A 9,099-nucleotide genomic window follows, 5' to 3' on the forward strand; every position below is an offset into this window, starting at 1 on the left:
CTTTTAATTTATGACATTATTTATGTAAAACAAAAATATCTAAAATAAAAAAATATGAATTTTTATATAATATATTAATGATAGTGTTTACCAATCCCACAAATAAAATTAAATAATTATCCCACTATTAAAGCTGGACATGTATTATAATTTAGTAATTTGCATTTGAAAATCCTAGAAAATATATATTTATATTTTATGGTCAATTTTTCATGCTCATTTGTCTATAGTATATATTTTTGGTATGATCATAAGAAAATATCTATATGTTATGGTGAATTTTCCATGCTCATCACCATTTACTTTTGTCTATAATATTAATGTATGTATACCTAGGTGTAATTATAAGTATTATCCTTCATATTATGAACTGAATCAAATCATATTCAAATCGAATATAATATTAAAGTAAAATTCTCTTAAAAAAAAAGTTAACTTCCATTTTTCAATTCGTTTATTAATTATTTATAATATATTTTAATGTATATAAAATAAATGAAAAATGGAAATTAAATCACAAAATTAATGGGATAGGCTTCCCTTCATTAAAAGGAATAATTAATACATTTTATTATACGTAGGGAATAAAAATTAAAAAGTGAGAATTCCATGAAAGAGGGGCCATAACTAAAAAGAAAAGATAACCTAATGTCCCCAACCACGTGAACCATTTCACAGGACTGACCAACAACATAATTAGTATTATTATAAGAAATTAACCAAAGGAAATATATAGTGGTCGAATATTATTATATGTCACATTAATTTAATATAGAAGAAGAAAATTGCTAACGTAATAATTATGGACTCCCGTGTCTCTCATCCCTTCTTAGTGTTGATGAAGTAGGAGATTTTGGATGCCCCCTATGGGATCTACTAATAACTTATCTAGCTAAACATTAATAAATACCTTTTCTTCTTATTTTTTTATTTTAAGCGAATAATAATAATAAATATTTTATTGAGTTGGTGTCAATTATTGACTGAGTCTCGATTCAATAAATTACATAATTTATCCATAATGAGATTTGAACGAGGGATAATTTTTTTTATTTACCATTTGAACTAAAGCAATTTTTAGTTTTTATTTGAATTTTAATAAGTATGTATGTGTTCTAAATTTTTATATATCTGTGTATGTGAATAATGTTGTTGATTGAGTTAGTGTCACAAATGAACATGACACCAACTCAAAATTGATGACAAAATAATGATAAACAAATATTGTATTTATTTAGCGTTCTTAATTTGGTTGCTTTTATGTTTAAATTTCGATTTACTCACAATTTAATCTAATTTTTTTTATTTTAATATCCTGCATATTTCATGTGTTATTATTAATTAATTCCAAATCATACTTTTTTTTATTTTTTATTGTATGTTATTTTTAAACACATATTTGTGTTCTAAATATGTGATTTTCACACGTATATGTATACGTATACGTATGTAATAAGATTTCTAATTATTACTATTTGTCAACAATAAGAAGGCATATTCAAAGAATAATAATAAGGTCTAATTTTGCTATTAATCCCTATATTATGCGTAAGTTACGAATTTAATCTCTATAATCTAATTTTTCCAATTTTAGTCATGTGGTTTTCAAATGCTGAAGTTTTAGTATTGACTCAGATTGTAGAAATTAAATTCGTTAGGTCGAACTTTGCTAGTAATTTCATATTATTCGTAAGTTGGAATTAATCTCCACATTCTAATTTGATTATTTTTAGTTCTTATACTTTTTGAATTTTAAAATTTAAGTCCGAACACCAATGGAATTGTTAAATCCACTAACTAAAATGGCTTGACTTTCTGTATATATATATCGTGTGAAAATAGTAAGCTTATATGATATTACACATATGATAATATAATTGTCTTATAAGATTTTGGAAATAGTAAACTTTAACAAGTATCATTTGATCAGGACTGGAATTTTAAAATTCATAAAGTACAAGACTAAAATTGATCAAACTAAAAAATAAAGACTAATTGTGCAATTTAGATATAATATGGGGATTAATACCAGAATTTGACCTAATGGTAATGTGGACAAAAGGTTAATTGTCGTCATACCGCGGTAACAGTATATATAGCAGATAATGATTGGAGTGGGCTAGCCAATAGTTGGCACAATTAGATCGAAATAATGGAGCTCAAATGAATGTGACAGCAATAAATAAAATAAAATTATGGTAAGTCGATATTGCCCTTTTTGCTTTCAGGATTAACTTACATATCATGTTGAGTAGGCTAACTATTGAAATGAGGGGTCACTTTCACGTATGTATCAGTAGAAAGAAATTTACCATTCTTTAAATAAGGTTTTTAAGTTAGAGGAGGGTGTGAATAAAAATAAAAATAATAAATAAGACAATTTTAATGCGGTTATCAAATAAAAAAGAAACAAGTGTAGTATTACATTCTTTATTATTGATATTGTAGTTGTATATATGATATTAATATATTTTAGTTTCCTTAGGCCGGCTCGAAATATGAGCCTCAAATTTATTAAAACTTATTCATATTTGTAAATAACTAATCTATGTCCATTTTAAGTAGACTTGTCCAAGGGCCGAGAAACTTGCCTGGCCCGTATCAACTTGAGCAACGCTTGGATAAGGATTGTTTTTCACCTTGGGTTGGCCCAACCCAACCCAAATTCAATTTAAATAATAAAAAATATTTTTTTTAAAAATTAAATTTAATTATAAAATATATATAATATCAACTATTTTTTAATATTTTATTAATTTTTAAATAGTAAAACGAGCTTTTTGGACAAACCAACTTGAAAACGGGCTTGGGCTTGAAAAATTGTTTTGTGGCTCGACCAATAGACACCTCTACTTTTAAGCCAACCATAATTTTTTTTTAAAAAGTACTATTTTTAATTTAATATGTTTTTCTTTTATTAAAATTTTAAACATAGTCAAATTTAACATAATTTTAAGGTCTCTTTGGACAACACAGGGTAGTGATTACACTTTCTTGTAACAAAAAGAATTATAATTTCCAATACATGTTTGGGCGACAAATGTAATTACATCCTAATCCTATATTTCATATTAGTACAAATTGTAATTATACAGTTAAATAATTTATATTTTTTTAAAAAAAAATTAGTCATTATAAAAAGTTATCAATATGATAAAAGAATTTCTAAACGAGTAATAAAAATTAAAATAAACTAATCATATGTAACATGTTAGTCTAAGAAAGTAGTTCATAATATGATTACTAATAAAAATAACAGCTAAAATAAACATTGTATGCAATTTTATCTAATTTCTCTAGCATTACATATTGGTCGAATTTATTATCATCTAAATTTGAATTTGAATCTATATCTATGTGACCGCGTGCACATAAAACAAAAGATTTTATAAACCAAATTTAAGGTGTGGTTTTACTGCAAGCATACAGGTCAGTTGTAATATTTATAATCGTATAATGGAACACTTAGAGTATTCCAAAAATTGAACTCAAAGGAGTCGGCGATTTAATGATTTCTATTCAAAAATACACGCAAGAAAGGAGTCTAACTAGCTACTCAATAATTGTTATAGTACGACAAAGCATAAAGAGAGATTTTTAACACTAATTTCTAAATTAACTATCTTGAGGACTAAATTGTAAAGATTGTAAAAGTACTAAAAATTCACAAATAACTAATAATAGGGTGTTGGTTAACTTTGATGTAGTTAATTAATCTTTGAACTAAGGTTCTAAACTGCTTGAACTCCCAAAATGGCTCCATTTTACCTCTCGGTCTCAATTTTACCAAGTTAAAAAAATTAATTCAAATTACCTCTTAATCTCATCGGTTGCCCTGGGACTAATGAATTAGTGCCTAACAATATCTCCTTTCGGTCTCACTTGCCTAGATGTTCCCTTAAGGTCGTCAATCCTAATTTTTTAGGTTCATTTAATTAATCAAATTTATTGCAATTTAGTCCCTTTGATACGAACTCGTTTCGTGAATTGAATCGAGTCGTTAGTGTCGCCCGATCGTGAATTGAGTAGAATAGAATCGTTTCGGTTTAAAAGAAACAAAATAGAGTTAATGGCTTCAAACAAAGGTAATGAATTAAATAGGAAGGAAACAATAACAAATTAATTGGCTAAGACCAAAGATGAACCAGCAATAACGAGTTGTTGACCCGAATCTCAAAATGGTCTTTAGGTGTTTTTCGGTTAAAGGAAACAGCAAAGGAACCTTGACCCACTATCAACTATGATAGGAACCAAAGGTATATTGAACGCCACACCAAAGGTGATAAGTTCAGCAACAAAGAAAAGATGGACGCCACAAGCTATGCTTGATAAGTCAAATCAATTCCGTAAGAATAAAGAGAATTGGATATCTCACAATTCAAATATTTCATCTATATTCAGCAAAAAGTTCTTCTTTCTCTATGGCTGATTACATCTATTTATAATGCTAAAACAAGGTAACCGAATGGTCAAAAAACATCCACTTAATGTGCCATAAAAAACTGATGTCTTTTCTTATTCTTTGAACCAAATAACTCCTTCCATAAAATCACCTTAATTTAGCTGATTTGAATGTCTTTAATGGCTTAGAAAATGACTCTTGAGTTGTCCTTGGCTAGTTGAAAAGACACCATCTCTTAACCAGCTCCTTAATGACATTCAAAGGCTTGATTAATTTCTCTTGAAAGCTCCAAAAACGGCTGGAAGTGGAAGAGTTGCTGTCAAATTTAAAGGGCATAAAATGCTCTTTAAAAACTCCTTTAATGATTTTTAAGCTCCCTTTATAACATCCCATTTAATTGTAACTCAAAAGAACTTGAACAGCCACTTAATTAAATGTGTAACAGCCTTGAATTGTAACCACTATAAGCTAAAAAGTCACCTGCAATAAACACATTGAAATGAGTTTATTAAACAAATGAAAACACTTATTAATCATAACAAACATTAAACTTACTTAAATAAATGAACTAAAACATATATGCAATAATTATTCCAGCAACTAGTTTAATTAAAGAAGCATAATTTAAAGAACTTAATTTATGCATCAATAAATAATCCTAGGAACTAGATCAATTAAGAAGCATCTTTATTTAATAAAGTTCAATAACTAACTCATTTACTAAAACTTAAGATAAGTTAAATTAATTGATCAGCTACTCATTTATTAAACTAAAACAAGTTAATTAAAAGAAAAAAAATTCAGCTTGCAATAAATTACAAGTAACGCTTTTTGAACGGTTCGAAGCACGACTATCGAATTCGGCCACTTGCTCTTCCCAAGCTCGTTCCACATAGCTTGCTATTGCATTTCGAAATCTCTTAGCTCGTGATCTAGTTATTGGTCCTCGTGGTAGCTCAATGGATTCAGTAGTAATTTCCCTGGCTAAGGTTGCATCATTCCCCCTCTTCGAGGCGATTTGCTCCCAAATCGTCACCTACATCAAAAAGGGATAAATCAGCAACATTAAAAGTAGCACTAACCCCATACTCACCAGGTAAATCTAACTTATAAGCGTTATCATTAATCCTCTCCAAGACTTGAAAAGGTCCATCTCCTCGTGGTAAAAGCTTGGAACGTCTTTGAACGGGAAATCTCTCCTTGCGCATGTGAATCCAAACCCAATCACCAGGTTCAAATATTACTCGTTTACGACCCTTGTTAACTTGATGAGCATATTGCTCCGTTCTTCGTTCAATATTATCCCTAACTCGCTGATTTAATTGTTTCACAAAATCTGCCTTTTTCTTTCCACCTACATGCACCAATTTATCAGAAGGTAAAGGCAATAAATCCAATGGAGTTAAGGGATTAAATCCATACACTACCTCAAATGGTGAAAACTTGGTAGCTGAATGTACTGATCGATTGTATGCAAATTCAATGTGAGGTAGACACTCTTCCCAAGTCTTTAAATTCTTACGTATAATGGCCCGCAGTAGTGTTGATAGAACTCTATTAACAACCTCCGTTTGGCCATCAGTTTGGGGATGACATGTTGTGGAAAATAATAGCTTAGTTCCAATCTTTCCCCATAAAGTCCTCCAAAAGTGGCTGAGAAATTTAGTGTCTCGATCCGAAACAATGGTTCTTGGAATGCCATGCAATCGTACAATCTCCCTAAAAAATAGATTGGCAACATTTAAAGCATCGTCAGTTTTGTTACATGCTATGAAATGAGCCATTTTTGAAAACCGATCAACTACAACAAACACAGAATCTTTGCCATTCTTTGTTCTAGGAAGACCCAAAACAAAGTCCATAGAAATATACATCCATGGCATTTCTGGGATCGGTAATGGAGTATAGAGTCCATGTGGCTGGACCCTTGATTTCGCCTTCTTGCAAACAATACAACGATTGCACACTTTAGCCACATCTCGTTTCATCTTTGGCCAATAAAAGTGTTCTTGAAGAACGGCTAAAGTTTTGGCAATACCAAAATGTCCCATTAAACCTCCACTATGTGCTTCATGAACCAACAAATTTCTAGTTGATCCTTGGGGTATGCACAACTTATTTTCTCGAAATAGAAATCCATCTTGTTGGTAGTACCTGTCATACGCACCTTGCACACATAACTAGTAAACTACTCCAAAATCAGAATCATCAGCATATAATTCCTTTAAATAAGCAAAACCAAGTAACGTGACATCCAAATAATTTAGAAGAGCATACCTTCGCGATAAAGCATCCGCAACGATATTTTCCTTACCTTGCTTATACTTAATCACATATGGAAATGATTCTAAGAATTCTACCCATTTTGCATGTCGTTTGTTAAGCTTAGTTTGCCCTCTCAAATGCTTCAAAGCCTCATGGTCCGTGTGTATAATGAACTTTTTAGGCCAAAGGTAATGCTGTCATGTTTCTAATGCACGTATCAATGCGTACATTTCTTTGTCATAGGTGGGATAATTGAGCGAAGCTCCATTAAGTTTCTCGCTAAAATAAGCCACCGGTCGCCCATCTTGCGTTAAAACTGCACCTATTCCTATTCCAGAAGCATCACATTCCACCTCGAAAATTTTGTTAAAATCCGGCAAACATAAAAGTGGAGCATTAGTCAAACAATCTTTGATTTTAACAAAAGCAGATTCTTGTTCATCAGACCAAATAAAAGGTGAATTTTTTTTATAATACCGGTTAATGGGGCAGCAAGAGTGCTAAAATTTGGTACAAACCTCCTATAGAAGCTTGCAAGGCCATGAAAGCTTTTAACTTGGCTGATGTTATTCGATCGTGGCCATTCTTGTATTGCTTTTAATCTTCTTTTGGTCCACCTCTAGTCCATTCGCACTTACAACAAAACCTAGAAAAACAACTTTGTCAGTACAAAAGTTACATTTCTTAAGGTTTGCATACAATACTTCCTTTCGTAAAACCTTCAAAATAGCATGCAAATGTTCAAGATGTTCAGTTAATGATTTGCTGTAAATTAAAATATCGTCAAAATAAACTACGCAAAAATGACCAATGAAAGACCTCAAAACGTGGTTCATCAACCTTATGAAAGTACTCGGTGCATTGGTGAGGCCAAAAGGCATCACTAACCACTCATACAAACCGTATTTAGTCTTAAATGCAATCTTCCACTCGTCCCCCTCCCGCATACGAATTTGATGATAGCCGCTTTTCAGATCAATCTTAGAAAACAATTTTGCACCACTAAGCTCGTCTAACATATCATCAAGTCTAGGAATGGGATGACGGTATTTGATGGTAATTTTGTTGATAGCTCGGCAATCTACGCACATCCTCCATGAACTATCTTTTTTAGGCACCAATAGAACGGGAACCGCACATGGACTTAAACTCTCCCGTATATAGTCTTTTTTCCATTAATTCCGCTACTTGTCGTTGCAACTCTTTAGTTTCCTCCGGGTTGCTTCGATAAGCTGGCTGATTTGGAATTGTAGCTCCGGAAATAAAGTCTATTTGATGTTCAATACCTCGAAAAGGAGGCAATCCACTTGGCACATCTTCCGGGAAAACGTCTTTGAATTCTGAATCAATGAAACAATAGACAAAGGTAAAGAATTATCAAGTTCGTTAGCATCGAATAAGCATTCCTTGTACATAAGTACAAGTACGGGTTGATGCAACAACAATGATTTTCTTATCTCCTTTTCTCTCGCAAATACGCTCATTTTACCACTCTCAATTTCTTTTTGACTTTCTTGTTCCTCTCGTACTTTTACCTCCACTCCCTTAATTTTTTCTTTCTTTTTATCATTTTTCTTGTCTCTCTCTTTTTCAATCTTTTCTTTCAACTTCAATTGATCTTGGTACACTTACTTTGGAGTCAATGGTGCTAAAGTTACATTCTTGCCTCGATGCTTGAATGTATAGCGATTTGTATAACCATTATATATCACGCGCCTATCAAACTGCCATGGACGTCCCAAAAGTAGATGTCCCGCATGCATAGGAACTACATCGCACACCACTTCATCTTGGTACTTTCCAATAGAAAATGCCACCACAGCTTGCTTTGTTACTTTCAACTCACCTCCATCATTTAGCCATTGCAACTTGTATGGAGTTGGATGTTTAGTTGTAGCCAAACCTAGCTTTTCCACCAACATAATACTAGCTACATTAGTATAACTACCACCATCAATGATCATACTACATACCTGGCCTTGAATGTGGCATCGAGTGTGAAAAATATTCTCCATTTGTTGATCAGTTTCAACACTTTGAATACTGAGGCTACGCTTCACCACAAGAATTTCTCCTTCAACGGTTAACTCTAAATCTTCATCATCGGATGGTATTTCAGGTTCATTTTCATCCTCTTCCTCTGACTTAACTTCTCCATCAGCTCTTATCACCATAATTCGTCGATTGGGGCATTGACTAGCTATGTGCCCTCGGCCTTGACACTTGAAACATCTTATGTCTCTCGTGCGATTTGGCGCTTGCTCATTTTTATTTCGACTTGTCTCTCCAACGGGTTGATTTGATTTAACTGCTACAGTCAGCTCCTTTGTTCTAACTGGGGGTTTGTTGACTCATTGATTCCATTTGTTGGTTAAAGAATTGGCATAGGGTCTACTAACTCCTTTTCGCTTAAGTTGCTTTTCAACCTTAAT

This window comes from Gossypium hirsutum, chromosome D11, assembly GCF_007990345.1.
Source record: "Gossypium hirsutum isolate 1008001.06 chromosome D11, Gossypium_hirsutum_v2.1, whole genome shotgun sequence".
Lineage (NCBI taxonomy): Eukaryota > Viridiplantae > Streptophyta > Magnoliopsida > Malvales > Malvaceae > Gossypium > Gossypium hirsutum.